Source organism: Lytechinus variegatus, chromosome 5 (genome assembly GCF_018143015.1).
Source record: "Lytechinus variegatus isolate NC3 chromosome 5, Lvar_3.0, whole genome shotgun sequence".
NCBI lineage: Eukaryota > Metazoa > Echinodermata > Echinoidea > Temnopleuroida > Toxopneustidae > Lytechinus > Lytechinus variegatus.
Window position 1 is genome coordinate 1,477,745 of NC_054744.1, and position 19,456 is coordinate 1,497,200.

Consider the following 19,456-nt stretch of genomic DNA (forward strand, 5'->3'; position numbering starts at 1 on the left):
TTGGTTTCAGGGATATTTGAGTGATAATGCTATGTAACCATTTTCATCTTTAATTGAAAAAAATAATTATTTGGTGACAATGTTCACTCATTTCTTTAAGCCAGAGTTATTTCCATATGACTATCACATTTACTAGATATCATCTTTGACTTCTCTCTTTTATGGAGGAAATGAATTCTTGGCAGCGGCCTACATTGATTCATATGAATCAGTCAGTTATATTTGAAAATGATTGCCCTCTAGGTAGAATGTATATAAATAGTCTACACCATTCTCATACTCTATTCCCATATTCCATTGTCACTCTATTTGAATTGAGCTGGGGAAGGAATACATTGCATATTACTGGTCGGACAGTTCTAAGGTGTCATGTCACAACACAGCTGAAATGGTTCAATTGACAGCTCTTTATGGGCCCTGTTACATGTAAGTTACTATTATGGTAACTTTGCCATCCAATGGTTACTAACATGGTAACAACGCTCATTAGCCAATCAAAATCAAGAATGCCATGAAAGATACCAGTGGATGGCAAAGTTACCATCAGGACTATAATGGTAATTTTAATGCAACGGGACCCTGGTGATGTAAGTTCACCAGTTATGTCAGGTGGACATAAGGTTAGGGTGGTGTTGGGGAGAGCAGAGCCCCCCCCCCCCCCCCTAGTTACTAATAAAAGGGCTGAGAGAGAGAGGGAGAGAGAGTGAGTGGCAGTAATTTTGGATCATCTCCCAATGTAGCTTCATCAACATCACATTTGTTTACATTTGTTATGGGGGAAGGAGTGCCTGCTTGGAACCAGAGCTAGAGATGTGATGCAGCATCAGGCCAAGCGTGGCGTTTTGATAATGACATGCTTGGCACAGCATCGTTGTCGTTGAAGCTTGCAGCTCATCCGCACTGCAACACACACACACCCACAGCTTTTACACACTGAGAGCTGTCATACACACTCTTTATAAATCCAGCGACTATACATAGGTGACCATGGTATAATGGGAATGTTGAAGCCATCGTATTGTCGAACATAAATATAGCAGTGATGAGAGATGTGTAAGTGAGACAGACGACAGAGGTAGTATTAAAAAAAAAGATACACAGACAGGCATGCAGGCTGCAAGCATCAATTGTGATAACAATCATTGGATTCACACATGTGTATTGTATAACAGGTCCCTACCAACAGGAAAGATTTCATTTCATGCAAGAGTGATTAAGAGACATCTCTATTAGGTCAACTGTTTATTTTGTTTTTAATAACAATCCAACATGTGCTAATTATGAAAAAATTATAAAAGTGGTAGCCTTAAAATGATCAAATACTAAACTTTATGTTGGCATACATGAACATGAAGATGATGTACAATGTGAAAAAGATTTGTTGCCAGGAATGGCAGCCAAATTATCCAATACCTATAGTCATTCAGTTAAACACTTGTTGCCATAAGTATTATTCACATTTCTATTTTATAAATCTACCAGAACAAGTTATTACAGTGCAAAGACCAATGTGTCATGTTCATCAAGCTAAAAGAATTCCATATGAAGAGTATTCTATTAAATGTATATTAATGCCGATTGATAATATTATAGATTTCTGAAATGTTGACATATACTGTAGGTCTTTATTGTGCAGAGATATATATGTGATATCAAAACACATCCAGTTAATGCTTTTTGGCCACTCACTATATGAAACCAATACATGAAACTAATATGTGTTCGCTCATAAAAACAGCATACATTGACAATAAACAGACAGAAAAAAAAAATCCAACAGGGTCAATAATATTCACACATTTATATTTGACATATTCTCTTTATCTCAAAAAGTATTTTTTTTCCTTGCCATAGTCTTGGAGGCATTGTAACGAAATATGTGGTAAATAATCTTATAAATTAATGATATATAATTCAATTACATCACATGTAAGGACATTAATGTAACTCTGAACTGTGGGAACAAGTGAAAAGATCAGAATAATAGAACATGCTATGTACTTTTCAGAAGTAGATGTGTCAAATTAATCTTAGTCTATTATTCTCAGAATAAGAAAACAAAGGAGACCTTTTGCTTTTGCACATCTTCAGCATTTCATTACATTAATAGTGCTTCTGTCTATTTATCAACATTTTTATGCTCCAAATTTAATATCATTGTGATTCAAGTCGTCTGATCTTTTGTAAAGATATGTGAGTACATATTCCATGAGTTGATGCAGAATAGCGCTCTTTATTTCACTTAGATGCGTAAATTAGAAACGTTTATTTCTGTATCCAAATATTTTGCTGCTGCTGGTTATTATAGCACTATTATAATTGGATTTTACTTCAACCTATTATACAAGTGCGCTCCATTGTGAATCAATACGCACAGGCAGTGGTATTAATTTTGCTAATGTATCAATTCAGTTGTCATAATTATTCATCTCCATATCGTTAATCTCATCTAAAATGCCTCGCTTACCGCTCCACACACGGGCAGAGTGTGGAAAGATGAAGACAAGCCGAGCGTATAATATAACAACATTATCTGTGCCATCCGATCAAATTGGCAACTCGGAGTAGGTAATATATGATGGCTTGTTATTCCCACCGAGTATATGCAGGCCATTGCATTATGTTAATACTTCCCTATACTCTGCTCAAAGAGGAATGAAAAATAATGCATGATGAGAGAAGGAGAAACACAAGATGGAATACTCAGTGAATATACTATCTCATTATCCTCTGTGAGATGGATATACACTGTACTTAACATTGCTTTCTTCGTAGTAGCAGTATCCTTGGTTTTCAATACTTTGTCAAAGCGCTTTATTTGAATTTTACATGTAGGTCACAAAATATCATTCAGAGATCTTTGCAGTTTATTTGATATAAAATGTGTTAGCACTCAGAGAGTGCTTTCCTTCACACATGTATATTTATTTTCAGTAAATATTGTATTTATGTGTTTGACTTGTTTTTTTAAATGAATATAAACTTGTAGATATTGAGAAGTATTTAATAAATTTGATACTAAACATTTATGGAGAATATTAGTTCTATAGCTTTTGATTGCATTTATATCTCACAATTACACAAAGGATCATTGGTCTAGATATTTTGTCTGGTAGAAAATGAAAATAAATTTGTGATTTGAACAAGGTCGACTTCATCAGTATCAGGAACCAAGCAATTATCAGTGTTATTCCTTCCTTTAAACTAATTTTCTTGTTTTTCTTTCAATATCAATGTGCATGTTTGATTGTTTTTACTCTATTTATATTATATTTTTTGTATCAGTGCTGCAAATATTTTAACAAGAAACAAAAAATGATCCATATGCACCTCTGATCTTCCATTCTCCACTCTTCCTCTGTCCCCTCTCTCTCTATCTTATTGTTCTCTCTCTATTTCTATTCTCTTTCATCTTTTCCTCACTTTCTCTCCCTATCTCACTCTTTGAACTGCATCCATCCATCTGTGATGTCACAATGACCAATTCACATGGCATCATCAACAGTATCAATACATCATTCAGTTGGGAATGAAGAGAGAGTGTGTGATTATTATGTTTTTCTCAAGACTATGATGAGGAAGCTATACATCCTTTGCCAAACAAGTCATGTTGACTTTTGGATGCTGTATAATATATCTATCATTTTGCTCTCATGATCATATATTTTTTATTCATCAGTGATGGGTTTAAGATGAGAATCTGCCCTTAGAAAAAAAGGGTTATAATATATGCTCATGTTAAAGAATGAGGAACATCTCTTTAAAAAAAAGAAATTGTTAAAAAAATTGATAATATCTTATCTTTGATAAGAACCACAGGAAAGTGCTGGAGAAATCGACTTGATATATACCGTCAAGATAACTTGTAACTTTTGCTGTATAAATGCGGTATAAGCATATTCTATGCACTCATATGCATAGTTGTATAATGTAATTATTAGCTCCTTTTTACATTTCATGAATTGTAGTTCATTATGCATTGTAGTACATTTTGAATGTATTGACAGTAAGTGTTTCGATTGCTTTTAAACGTACATGTATCTAAAAAAATAACTGGCATTTTATAATCTGGAACTTTATACAGACCAAAAATACCAGATATTTTTGCCAGTGTGACAGAAATTGACCTTTCTCTATTGATACAAAATGTACGTAAAATAACTTTATTAAAATACCTTTTTACAAAGTGATAACCTTAAACAATGTAATTTTTAAAATGAAAAAAAAAGATTCCCCTCTTGTTTTTTTTGTAATAGTTCACAAGAGACATTCGTACATTTGTCTTTTTCATGTTCTCGAATACAAGCTTTGTGGCAAAAAACGGTTCATGAAATCGATCAGAAGGAAAAGAAAATATTTGCTTTTAAGATTTTGGAAGAATGTTTGGTTTTCAGAGAGATTCTCTTATTTCATCGTTAAAAATATTTCATTTATCTCTGCAAATTTGAAAATAAGATCCCTAACTTTGCTTCACTAAACCTTCCTATAATGAGTAACAAAGAGAATAGCATCACTGAAAAGAGGATTTTTGCTCATTTTCAGAAATGTTTTTTTTTTATCATTCTCTGTCTATGCTCTTATTTATGCCCAGCAAATATGTTCAGGACTGTTTATGATCATATGATTGTTTTGATTTATTTTTTGTTGATTTTATGTTATATTAGCAATAAGTAGTTATTAAATAGAAATTAAGGTAAACAGTGCAAAATAGTTTCCTCATTGCCAGTAATTTTCTTATATGTTTCTAGGGTTCTGCAATAAGGTTTGTATTGCTCTGTGATAACTCTTCTGAAAAAATACAAACATTTAGCTAGTACTGTACAAATGGAGTTTGTTTTAAGAACAAAAATAAAATTGAAATCCACTTCTCAATTTGAAACAGGGAAAGTGTGTTTTTTTTTCAATATAAAAATTACACAACTTTTGAGAGTCTGACATGTTTGTTGCTCCTTGCAATTATAAATGGAGAATTAATGTCTTTTGTCAAATTATTTTCTTCTTTGAAGTGAAGTTCAATTTAAATGGACTTTTTAAAATAACAATATTCCAGTAACGTTTTAAACAAGTCATAAAGAATCAGATTTTGGTTGATAGAAGACCAAGCCAAATTCATTTTCAGCTCATTTTTCATGATTGATGAATAATTAAAGTGTAACGATCCAGGGAAATTGGACTGACTTCTACTCTTAATTTTTTATTTGTGAAAAGTAACTTCATGCTATAAATTGCTTCACTAATGTGAAAGCTTTCCAGAAAAGTAATATTTGATGTGGCAATTTTCCAGGTGAATTCAAATTGTTATCGGAAGTAACCAACGGCAGGTGTCCTAAATGCATTGTTCCAATTGATATACATTATTTGAAAACAATGATATACTAAATTATTGTCAGAGAGAAATAAAAAGAGGTCATTGTACATTAGTACATGTACTGTAGGCCTATACTCTTAACATTTGAATTGGAATATTAATTTCCAGATGCTAATCAGCATTGATTAATGTTGGCACTCTACAGTTTTATAAAGATGGAATAAGAAATTTATATATGTATACAAATCGATTGAATAGAAATCGTAGAATTGGAAAACAGTATGAATGTATGCTTTCCCAAAATAACTGTGTGTGTTTTGTTTTTTATTCTATTCTAGCCTAAGAAATTGACTTAACGCATCCATTTTCTTACAAGAATGCTGTTCTCAAATAAGATTAGCCATTACTACCTGTCAGGAATCATACTTTGCCCTCATTGCCCCATCTTGTTTGTAAAGCAAAAATGTCTTCATTTAATGCATCAATGACACTGAAAGATCATAAATATGATTGGAACAATGCTACGTGCAGTAAGAGCTCTATCAATAGAAAGAGACTCTTTTGTTTGTTTAAGCTGAAAATAGCTCTTATCTAAATAGAGTAATAGGAATAGGGTACTTTGGTTGTAGAATGAAGTCAAGGGAGAAAGATAGAAAAGAAAGAAATGAATCTATACCCTGTATACAGTGTATACAGTGCGTATCGATAAAAAGTTTACACTTTGAGAAAGTCCTGGGAATAAAGAAAAACAAGATACAATATGGAGGAAAAAATGTTCTTGTAGTTAGATCTCATTTATCAGATGAAAGTAAAATTGACAGAATGTTACAGAATTTTGACAAAATTGTGTACTTACAGCTGTAAACTTCTCTAAACCTGAATTTGCACATACAGTTGGAACTTGTGCTCAATTTCTCTCAACCCACATGTTGATTCATGTGCCAGATAGAGCCTGTGCTCTTATACCCCTTTCAAACCGACCTCTTCATTTTTCCCTCACGCGAACTTCTCCGGCACGCATTCCTCACTTCCCCGGCGAGGAAAAAATGTACCCTTTCGCACTGACATCTCTTCCCCGGCGAAAGTTGAGGGGTGATTTGCCCGGGCAAAAGTAAGTGCAGACCTGGTGTCAATAAAATCGCACGCTTTTTTAGTTTGAATTTTAATCAGACTCTTTCCTTATTAATTGCAGATACCTAGTTGATTTTATCAGTGAAGTTTTGGAGATGACGGCTGGTAAACACTTTTCAGCTGATCAGCTCAATTGGCACGTGCATGCGGAATTAGAACAGACAAAAAGAAACTTGTAAACATTGCCTCTTACTGATTACAAAAATGTGTTAAAAATATTCTAAATTACAACATATTTTAGAAATATTAAAGCAATACAAATTCAATCAAAGTATTTTGGTATTTTAAGCAAATTTTCTGCATGTAAAATAACACTTTTATAATAAATATCATTAGTGATAAAAAATTAGGTTTGAGGGTTTTTAACTCTATGGAATGATCGAATCAGTCATATATAAAGCAAGGCCTTCCCATAGAGATATATTACTAGCTTGCTGGGCCTTCCACATTTAGCCACAGAAATAAAAGCTAGCTAGCGCGCAGAATCTCAGTTAAAGGGAATTTCGGGGAGAAAATTTTTTCCCTTTGACGTCATTAAAAAGGAGAAGTTCTCAGGTTAGATTTCATACTGGCCTTTTCACCGGCAAACTTCACCGGGGAAACAGTTTCACCGGGGAAGTTCTCCACTTCTCAAGGTGGAGAAGTTTGCCATCAAAGTTCTCTTGTATACCTTCCATACTGGACACTTTGCCCTTTGCTGGCAAACTTCACCGGGGAAAAGCCCAGTATGAAACTTATGAAAGGGGTATTAGACCAGCATCTAATTTGAAACGAGAGAAAGAGAGAGAAAGAATAGAAAAGTAAATGTTATTTCTGTCTATCAATTAGTCAGTGTGGTGTATATAACCAGACAGATATATACAATCACCAATGATTTCTACTTCAATGAATCTGTCAACATTAGGTGGTTTCAAACCGCCTCGATCACAAAAATCCGCGTTAAATTGCCAGAACTTTTTAGGCTACAAAATACCCATTAATTTTTCCTGCATTCACACCGCCCCGAAACATACCTTCGGGATAAGGTTCCTGAAGTTCTGATTAGCAGGCAAGGCACAAGATTCAAAATCACTAGCCCAGCAGCCACCCACAGCTCCTGCGCCCAACCACACGCTGGGCTAAAAGTTCCCGTAAATTGCTTTCACATTGCCAAAATACCTGCGACCTTGGAAAAATCCCAGCGAAAGTTCTCATAATTTGGCCAAGTACCTACTATTTAGCGGGTATTTTCTTTGGGGGAAATTACGCATAGTTTGCTTTCACATTACCAAAATACCTGGTATTTTCTGATCGGGGTAAATTTCCCGATCAGAGAATACCTGGATCTGACGAACTTCGAGGCGGTCTGAAACCACCTATTCAGAGCTTAACAAGTAATGCTTGATAAAAGTCAAGGAAATATTTTTTATACCTGGCTTGTGAAAAGTTGGTATTCTTCCATTTTATATGCATGCTTTTTGTGAGGTACATGGTCTGGATGTATGAGTCTGCTTAGATACTGTTTGTTTTTTATTTAGCTTTTAAACTGACTTTTTGTTTGTGATAAAGTAAAAATGGATATTGCAATCTTTCTTTCTTACTATGCTAATTATCCCCTTGCTGTTGATTGTAATGAAAGTTCAGGCAGTTAAACATCCTTTTTTATTACTTGTGATGTCAAAGCAAGGGCAAAATAGCCCTATTATGGTTCATTAGATCATAAAAACATTTTTTCATGAATTTACTGCTGACAGGAAAGTCCTTGGATACAGATGAATTTGAATACATTCCTGTTTGTAAAGTAGAAATAAAAACATGATCATAAATCTTAGTAGAATCAAGATGAATAGATAATACATGCATATTGCTCTGCTCTATCATTGGGCTTTGGAACTTCACTTCTTCTTGTAATCTCCCCCGGGGGGGGCTCAGTATATAATGCATAGTGGGTATGTGCCGCGGAGTGTAGTGTTGGGCGCGGACGCCTTGAGTGGCTGCTGAGCTAGTGATTTTGAATCTCGCACCTCACTTGCTTATCAGATCATTCTGCGCATGCTCGTAACTTCAGGAACTTATCCCAGAGGGTATGTTTCGGGGTGGTGTTAAAGCAGGAATAATTAATGGGTATTTTTTAGCCTCAAAAGTTCTCGTAATTTAACAAGGATTCTCATGATCGAGGCGGTTTGAAACCACCTATATTTACTTTTTCAGGATGCCCTCACAATGAAATTATGATTAGCTGAAATGAAGTGGGCCAGCAATTCCAGGTTGTACCATCTACACGTATTATATGTGCAGTCCCGTACATTCATTTCAGTGTGCAGTAGATGTGACTCACTTCAGAAAAATAGCTTCATCGGCATACGGTTAACAACCCAATTACATGGAGATATTTCCTTCAATCTTGTGACTTTTTGCTACACTCTGTGATATAGTCTAGCCAAAAACTCCTCATGGCACTGTCTCTAATGATGTCCTTGCCTATGTGATGTAGTCACTCATAATCGCATTATTAATATTGTATATGGGTGCTCCTAATTGCTTGTCTGTTACCATGGCAATGACAGAGTTTTGCATGAAAATAAGATGAAGGATTTTGTTGATGTGGAAAGTTTGATTCCAGAATGGCATTGTACGCCTACTTAGCATGTTATTTTGTTAAAGCCCTTATAGTCATGGCCATCAGCATACATGCTTTAGTTACTGTGTCGGTTAGTCTAGACCATTCACTGGAAAGCTAAGTTATTGACCTCATCAAATAATGTTTCAACGGCTTTAGAACTTCATTTATTCCTATTCCTTAACATTTTTTTTTGCCTTTTGATTCGGTCATTCATTTCAAGTTTGTCTTGTTGAAAATACTTAATAATATCAAATTGGACATCACAAATGCATTGGAAGTACAGTTGAAATTACTTTTTTATATTTATATTGAAAAAGATAACTAAAACTCATAACTGACCACCCTCTCAAAAAATATCTTTAAAAAATAGTAATTGTATGTGACAAGGAATGACTGCATTGAATATTACTTTACATTGTTAATGGTAAAACTTTGATATTAGAAAAGAAACAACTGCAATGAGAGGGAACAGTTACTATTTAGTATGATTATTGGGATAAATTGCATTTTTAAAAAAATGATGAATCCAGATTTGTGTGTTGCAGTTATTTACTTTGTGGACACTCCCTTTTCTTTTCTCATCTTTTTCACTCTTTTTATAAAATTCTTCCACCCTTGTCTTCTCTTTTTCCTTTCGTTCTTTCTTGTCAGAGTGGCAGGTGGGGAGTGGGGGAGGGGTAAGCCTGCAGTATTACATTTATACTTCCTGTGTTCATGGAACTCAGACATGCTTAATAGGCTATCTCCTCCCTCTTATAAAGATCAAACTATAATGTTTTGGATTAAACAGACATATATGCATTTCTGTCATCAATTCAAACATGAACATCAATTTACTTAGACACCATTCCCACTATCTTCCTAAAACTAGTTTACTGGAAAGTAGTTCAATGGAAACTACATGTAGTTGCACGTGTAATGAGAACGGCCGAAGCGATCTTCCAAACCAGTTCAGAAAACCACCTCGCATTGTAGTGTTCAAGATCGCTTTGCCTCGCTAAACTGGTTTTAGCGTAAGTGAGGACACTACCGTTCTTCAGGACGCGATCTTCGCACATTTTGAGCGTGCTACTCCACACGACAGGTGTAGAACGCTTACGCTGCGATTTCAAATTTCTTGTGAAATTTGTGTGATCAAATGGGAACACTAGCAAAGCGATTTTTCGAACTGGTTTCCTGAACTGCTTTCCAGTAAACTAGATTTAGAAAGCGTAATGAGAATGTTCAAGTTATCTCAAAAGGTATCTTTTAAGACCAGCTATTTATAACACACAGTCAATGAGAGGTCACACACAGTATTTGTCAGTTTGCTCCCCTTTAATACTATGTATACATTCAAATTATATGACATAAATATGATCAACATATTTGAAGTCTTCTATTCATGTGAATTATTCAATATGCTACAACATTTCTCTGATGTATCTATCCATCCCACAAATGGGATTTTTTTTTCTTTCAGCTGGGGAATCCTTGATCAGGATATGCTGTAATACAAAATAAAAACTCAGTGTTTTGTATGGCATCAGTCAATGGTAATGGTCTAATTATCACAATACACCGGCTGCTTCTTGGGTTTCTAATTCTCTGCTTGGTTCATGAATGTGACAGTTTATACCCTTTTTACACAGGATTTTCTTAACCCCGGACTATCGCTAACCCCGTACTATCCTTAACCCCGTACTATTTTTTTTTCCTTTTCACACATGCCAAATTGTTATTGCTAACCCCGGATAAGGAATGCTTGCTTTTTACACGCGAAACTCGCTAACCCCGGACTAGTGGTTTTTGTCGATCATTCGTAGTACAAGTACTTCACTCGTACACTTTTTACACATGCTAAAATTTCCTTAACCCCGTACTATAGGTGGGGCTAAATTGCCATTTAGCCCTACCTATAGTACAGGGTTAAGGTTAGCCCACTTTCGTTTTACACTAGCAATCTTAACCCCGTACTATCGCTCTTAGCACCGCAATTGCTGGGATAACTGTGCTTTTTTGCAGGGCCAAATAATCCTGTACTAAAGGTGGGGTTAGCCCACTTTGCAAAAATGCTGTGTAAAAAGAAAGTGGGCTAAGCTTAACCCCGTGCTATATAGGTGGGGCTAAATGGCAATTTAGCCCCACCTATAGTACGGGGTTAAGGAAATTTTAGCATGTGTAAAAAGGGTAATAGTGGCTCATTTCATTAATAAGGATCCCGTACACAAAGCTTAGCGATCGATTGTATGCTAGGTTGTTACAATCGATTGTACCTTGTAGTCTCTGCAATCTATAATACTTCTGTGATCATTGCTGATCTTTATGTTACAGGTTCCTTTAGATGCATTCAAACCCACCCCATCACAAGAAAAACTTGGAATTTAGGAGGAAAAAAAATTCAAGCCTCTATACCTTAGTCACATTTGCTCTACGCCGGCCAAACGGCAAGTCGAAAACAGACGTTTTATTAATTTTAATTCAAACCACCTATATGTAGTTGGTACAAAAAATGATAGAACCGCTGTTTTTGACTCGTCGTACGGTGGCCTTAGAGCAAATGTGACCAAGGTATAAAGGATTAGTTTTCCACATTTACGTCTGCCTGAACAGGATAATGTTCTAGCCTGCAACAGAACTTGTATTTCCTATAACAAATGATGCATATTTTTCTTTCCTCACCCTAAAAGTTTGCATCGATAAGCTTACAATTGGTAATGGGGAAAAACTCATGAAAGGGGTATAATTCTCAAGGGCTGTGTTTACCTTTTTTCAGCCCTAGAATCATGATATGAATCAGTTTGAAACATGTTTCTGGAGAAACAGTTGCATTCAGGTAAAAGTAAATGTGTTACAAATGACAAACATGAAAAACGGTGCGTTTTTAATGTTTCTTCAGAATCGTGTTTGAAAGAGGTTGATTATGAATCATGATTCTAAGGGTTTTGATAGGCCTACACATCCATGGAAAGTGGACTTAGGCCAGAGTCAGCTAAACTTGTGTGTAACTCACCCCTTTTTGCAAAAACGGACTGACGCGGGCCTCGCTCAGACTGAGTCCACCTCTGGATGTGGTTTGATGCTGGCATCACAGCGGCTTCAGTCCTCTAATCACCCCCCCCCCCCCCCGTGGAATCAGGCCTGCTTATAGCTTATGAACCGTGCAAGGACATTGAAATATCAGGTGACTTGTGTCATGTGACTAGGTGATTTGAAGTAGATGCACAATCACAGGTTCCGGACCATGGGTAGTAGGGGGTATCTTGAGGCAGCTTCAAATTGTGGAGAGGAAGGTGGCTCTAATGCTGGTTTTAGCTGGCTTCAAACCCAATGCATGTGTGTCAGAGCCAAGTAGCTCTCTAAAACTCATAATTTTCGCTACCTTGAGGGAGTGCATTGTAAGTTTGATCCTTTGATATCAGTCTTGATCAAAAATGCTGTTCAAAAAGAGAACTTCACCTGTATATTGATCCATAGGAATATTTCACATGATAATATTGGGATATGGTCGACTGTCAAGTACATGAAAGGGATGCTAAAATTTTTATCTAAATGAATAGAGTAAAATTCACTGAGCAAAATAATGAACATTTCATCAAGGTTAAGCAATATTTTGTGAAAACAGATATGCATGCCCTCCTGACTTATGGTAAGGTTGCAATAGGTGGGCGGATGACATCATATCCCCACTGTCCTTTTTCTTACGTTATTACTAGTATGTGGAATCAAAATTAGTTCACATTTTCATACATGTTTGTCTCGCCCAACAGAGTCAGAGATGAAGACGAGACTTACGGATCCAAATGTCGTCCGTCCGTCGTCTGTTGTCTGTCCATCGTCTGTTGTCTGTCCATCACAAACCTAATGACACATAACTCCACAACCGTAAGTCGCTTTTCAACCAAACTTGGATGGTAGATGGACTTGGGGACCTGCATGTTATGCTGCAGTTGGAGGTCACATGGTAAGGTCAAAGGTCATTTTCAGGTCAACTTTAAAGTTTACATGCAAGACTCTCCTATGACACTTAACTCCGCAACCGTAAGTCACTTTTCAACCAAACTTGGATGTTAGATAGACTTGGGGGACCTGCATGTTATGCTGCAGTCGGAGGTCACATGATAAGGTCAAAGGTCATTTTCAGGTCAACGTTTAAGTTTACATGCAAGACTCTTATGACAATTGTTATTCCATCCCAGTCATTTCACAAATTACAATGAAGTTTCGATATAATTCTCTTGCTTGCCCTCGCAAATCACGATATTTCTGGTTATTTTCATAAGTGGTTGAGACACAAAATCGCTTTTGCCTTGTTTATCATTAAAATGTGAAGTATAAGCCCACACCATTTTTTTTCTTATGTATTATGTTTACATCTTTTTTCTAATTATGTATTATGTTTATATTGTATACATTATGGATTATTTTGTATATTACAAACAATGTAAATATTTCTTATATTGTATTGTGAACACAAAATAAAAATAAAACAAAGATCATCTTTAGTCATGAACCATTGAAAATTGAAATTGATGCATTTTATATTACATAACATATGAGGCAGCTGCTCGTATACATGTATGACGTCACAAATTAAAAACTTAAAAGTTTAATAATATTATTAAATAGGTTCATTATTGCGGATTGAAATAATTGCTAGAGGGTATTCATTTGTCTCGCAATCTACTATGGTCAACAAGGAAATTTGTGATCACTCTCGCAAAAAGTGTTCACTGGCTTTCTAGGAAACTTGTGATCACTTTGCCCAAGTGCCCTTCCACATGCCGCCCGCGGGTGTGGAAGAGATACGTCGATGACACTTTCATAGTTGTAAAAAGTTCCGAAGAAGACAGCCTACTCGCATACATGAACAACCAGCAACCGTCCATCCAGTTCACTCTGGAGACTGAACAAGGAGGGAAATTAGCATTCCTTGACACGCTAGTCCAAAGACACGAGGGCGGGAAACTCGCCACCTCTGTCTACCGCAAGCCCACTCATACAGACCAATACATACCATATGATTCTCATCACGACAAATCAGTCAAGAAGGGTCTTGTTAAATGCCTGTTCAACAGAGCAGCACGTATTATAACTCACCCATCTGAACTCCCGAAAGAAAGAGCACACATACGTGGCGCCTTATACAGCAACGGCTACCCACGCCGTTTTATCAAGAATACTTTCAAGAAAAAACAACCACCAAGGGATCAGAAGGTTTTCAAGACTTGTACAGTCTTGCCATACATAGATGGCCTTTCACAACAACTTAAACGCCAATTAGAAGAAGGTCACGGTATCCGAACGGTTTTCCGCTCGGACACCACCTTACACAAACAGCTTGTACACACCAAAGACCCTATCCCTGATCACAGACGTGATGGCGTAGTATACAACATTCCTTGCCAGGGATGTGACGGGTCTTACATCGGAGAGACAGCCCGACCGATAGTTGAACGCATTTCTGAACACAAGCGCGATGTTCGGTTACAGCGAACCGACACATCCGCGGTGGCAGAACATGCTTGGGAGAAGCAACACCACCCAGATTGGGAGGGTGTACATTGCATTGCCAAAGAAAGACATCGGTATACACGCAGGATTAAGGAGGCTATTAGTATACGTCTTTGTCCTAACAACTTCAACAGAGACAGCGGGATCGACATCACCGATTTCTGGATGCGAACCATCCGACAGCACAATACCCCCTTACCTGGCAGTGCACGCCGACCCGATCGTTCCCGGCCCCGAACCAGGGACCGCTCAGCTAGTCAACCCCCGCCCACGGGAAACTAGCGAGCCCGCCAATTTTGGTCGCATTTGCATATTGCCGACCCACGGTGTACATGTATTTGCATATACCCCCGGCTTATTTGCATAAACTCCTGACCAATCACACAACTGATCAATGCCCACCTTTTGTTCTCGCGTTCGTGCGTACAGTCCTGGAGATTAGTATAAATAGAGTACGATATCAGACAATTTTCTTCACTTGATAAAGAGATAAAGAAAGCTCGTGAACTTGTAAGCTAGTGAACACTTTTTGCGAGAGTGATCACAAATTTCCTAGAAAGCCAGTGAACACTTTTTGCGAGAGTGATCACGAATTTCCTTGTTGACCATAGTAGATTGCGAGACAAATGAATACCCTCTAGCGATTTGATAATATTCTTTGTCTTTAATGGATATTCCTCAAACATTCTCCAATATTTCCCCTGTAAGGTATTTTTGGCAGGCCCAAAAATGTATGGAGATGATGAATGACCATTGTCATGTCATCTTGAAAAAATGATGGAGGGGGGACTCCCTCACATTTTGTATACAAATAAATTGTGAGGGAGTAACAAAACAAGTTAAAACGCTTTTGTACATTTTATTTGAATCTTAAAATATCTGAAAATGATTGTGGATAAAAGTTTCACTCAAATTGTAATCTTTTTCAAATAAATGACATACAGAGAGCGTTTTAGGAAAAGGGGAATTTAATTGACACTGAAAATACTGTCCCAGAAACATTGCATTTTCTAACCCCTTGAGCAGTGAGGGAAATGAAGCGATGTTCACGTATGTAGATTTATGCTTACATGTCTTGGAAAGTGGTTGCCAATAGCAACCACAGAGCTTGCCTGAGGATTATCCATGGTAACGCTGCACTACTAGTGGGTTACTTTCATGCAACCCTTGTTCACATAGAAAAGATAATCACATGGCAAAAAATGATATGAATTTATCACTGACATTGTGACCACTCTGACTTTGATTATTTAAAGGAACCCATACCCAAGAAATTTGCAATATATGTCTTGCACTTTATTGTTAAATTGTGATTGCTTACATGTATCTGCTCGTTGCAACAAACAATGTACACTGTTAAAAATAATTTAAACAAGTGTTTAAAACCTTAAACAACCTTGTTTACATTATTGATAATTAAATGTTTGAATTTAAACTTTGTTGTTTGAGATTTCAAACAATTGTTTAAACAAGTGTTTAAAACCTTAAACAACCTTGTTTAAATTATTAATAATTAAATACTTGAATTTTAACTTTGTTGTTTTGAGATTTTAAACAGTTGTTTAAATGACTACTGTGCAATTAACACAGAAAACAGTGTTGTTTAAATTATTTTTAACAGTGTAATCTCATTTGGTACAGCTAGAAATAATTTAACTGTTGTTGCAACAGAATATTTGCGATTGATAGCTTATATTCTGTTGGAAAATCCTCTGTGAAAGCCAAGAAAAAAAAGAAGGGACGTCATCTTTGTGCCATTAAAATCCACTAAATAGTGTTGGAGGATAAGGAATTCATTCCCCACCCCCTTTTTTTGGGGGGGGGGCTAGCAAACATGTACGTGTATAGTGATATCAAATTTTCCTGAAGTATGATTTTATTTCTGATTTTGAATGATTACTTGAATTCTGTTGAATACCCCTCTCCATCTTTGTGTTTTTCTCAGTCGGTTGGACAGGAGAAAGTCTTGTGGCCGATTTGTTAGTTAGCTCACGGGGACTTGCAGTATTCATGGCATCAAATTTTCATCCATGCATGACCGCCATAGAGCACAAGTGATCCACCAGTTTAGACACAACAAATCTAGTCTTCTTATCAACCCTGTTATATTTTTATAATCATATAGTAATCAGAGGGGTAGTGAATACATTGATAATTTCTAAAATCTTGAGTTATTATTATTGCCTGCTCAGAAGAATGCCATTATCTACCTTTCTCTATTTTCTTGCCATTTTTTATTGCAAAAATGGAGAAAAAAAATTATGTCATAAGTTTTCGTCTGGTTTATTTCTTTGACCTCAATGTGACATAATGACGTAATAAGGAAAAAAAGAAGAAAAACCTATATGACCCTGCATATGAATTTCAACAAGCTATGCACAAAGACAGATTCACTACATCATCTTTTCTCTGTATGGAAACTGGATTGCGCATTTTTGTTACCTGAAGAAAGGCATTTCTATATTAAGATCAGAAAATGTTCATTGTTTGAAATTTCACAAAATATCATTGAAGAAACGATCTTGCTCTCTCAGAAAGTTTGAGTGTCAGTGTGTAAAACCTAATATTACAAGTAAGGTCATATCTTCATGGGTCCGTATTCTGAAGTCGGGTTTAACTTAAACTCAGGTTTAAAGTTGTGGTTTAATTATGGACAGCCAATCGTTACATAATCACTGACAATAGAGATATCATACTTCAGCTCATTCTGCTATCAAATCATTCATAATTGTCTAGGAAGTATAAATAGATGATTGTCTTCACCATCGATGAACCAGAAAAGAGCACAGTGAAAAATTAGAAACATACAACTTACTAAAAATTTGACACTTTTGGCTTCCCATAATTTTAGCACAGAGTTAGACCGTGGTCTAAGTTAAACCTGACTTCAGAATACGACCCATTGGCCCGTATTCTGAAGTCGGGTTTAACTTAGACCATGGTCTAACTCTGTGCTAAAATTATGGGAAGCCAAGAATGTCAAAATTTTTATTAAGTTGTATGTTTCTTATGTTTACTCTGCTCTTTCCTGATTCATCGATGGTGAAGGCAATCATCTATTTATACTTCCTAGACAATTTATGAATGATTTGAGAGCTAAATGAGCTCAAATATTATATCTCTACAGTTAGTGACTTATGCAACAAGTGGCTATCCATACTTAAGCCACAACTTTAAACCTGAGTTTAAGTTAAACCCGACTTCAGAATACGGCAATATCTTCATTGTGTTTTTCTAAAAAATTAACCTTCTGTGCATATCTGCCATAGGGGCGTTTTTATGGTGAGACAACATAATCTACAAAAGAAAGCCACACTGTTGTGTTGAAAGTTCAACAAACTGCCTTTGTCCTAATAGGTTTTGTGTGTTCATCTTCATCTCTGACAAATAACCCCAACTTGGGGTAATTTTTGATAATTTCTTCTAAAAGGAAATGTCATTTAATCTGCTTGTTGCCATGTCAGACTAATTTTTGCTGGCATTTCTGAAAAGTTAAGTCTTACTAGATATATGCTGCTCCCAAAGCCTGCTTTTTTATAACTCTGTAAAACATTAAATGTATGTCACTTCATGCCACTTATTACAAGCTTCTTCAGGTATATTGTGTTTATTTTCTTCTTTTTTTAGTTCATTTTAATTCAGTTTTAATTATTGCTTTCTCAATATTCCATCATCCATGCAATTCACTTTATCATGGTATTTCATTCTTAATTACAATTTATTGATGTTGTGAAAATGTTCATGAGAAATATCAGAAAAGGAATATTAAGTGGGAAACTACATAAATAAAGCCCATGTCATATCATGGTTTCTTATCAGGTATGACATATTATCAATATCCTGTAAACAATAGATTAAAAGTTTATAGATAGAAAATAGTTGTAAAGCCAAAGAATAAATTTGTAACACAATTTAGAGAAAATAAGACGTTTTTCTTTTTTTTCTTCTCAAGTTTATGCGATAACTTACTGATCAGAACAAAATGGAATTCAAGAAGTGGAATTACTTCTATTCCATATGCAAAAAAAAAACAAATTCCTATACTCTGGAGTATCATAAAAAAAATCTTACAAAATGACAAGATGGTTCTGTATCCATCTTAAAATATGACAATAATAACAGATATTTAATTTATGAGTGCTTGATGTGAGGCTAGAGTGCCAGTGGCTTGAGGAAGTCTGTAGAAAGTCGTTTTTTCCCTCGAGTTTCTCGCCTCTGAAATATTCATGAAATTGACACGTACTGATAATAATGCCTGGCAAATAATGTATAGTGCAAAGGCAGATTTCAAACCTTCCATTTTACTGTTTTCTTGGCAAGGTCTTCTTGTCACCCCCTTAATAAGGAAAAAAAAAATACTTAATATCATTCTTCAATTACTGTAATTGTGAGAAAAACACATTATTTAGGGAGGGGGGGGAATGTTCAAGTGTGATTTGATTTGATTTTGCCATTTCAATGTTTTTTTCTTAGGTTAGAATTACAAACATAAATCACACATCAATACATAAACATGCATGAGCTGCAAGGACTTAAGAATTTTCCTCCACTTGAATTTCAAATTTTGAACAGCATAGCATATGGACTATGGAACAGTGTTACCTATTACCCTTTGCAATGGAGTTAGTTATTGCAGATTATTATGTGCATTAATTCATTATATTTATCTAAAAGAATTATTTTCAGAAAACTGCAAAATGTTTTGTGAGTCTCTCTATAATATCTGAATGTTTATTTATATTCCTTGACTGAATAACACGAAGCAGCGCCATACAGTGCACCCTACCTATCACCGCCAAGTGACACAAGTTGGAGAAGGTACGTAAAAATCATTTTTATATTTTCAAATTTTAAAACAGGACGTTCAACCTGACAATAAGTTGATTCTAATTAAAAGCAGCAAAATGAGAGAGAAAATATTA

General features: G+C 35.8%; 1 protein-coding gene across 2 annotated transcripts in view; it reads left to right on the forward strand.

Annotated features, from left to right (window-relative positions):
- The first annotated feature begins 19,242 nt into the window (after positions 1-19,242).
- The window catches only part of LOC121415032 (CREB-regulated transcription coactivator 1-like), a 30,453-nt gene continuing 30,239 nt past the window's right edge, over positions 19,243-19,456 (forward strand). For both annotated transcript variants that reach the window (XM_041608090.1, XM_041608091.1), the window contains exon 1: positions 19,243-19,352. The gene's annotated coding sequence lies outside the window, so the exon portion shown is untranslated. The remainder of the gene's footprint in view (positions 19,353-19,456) is intronic.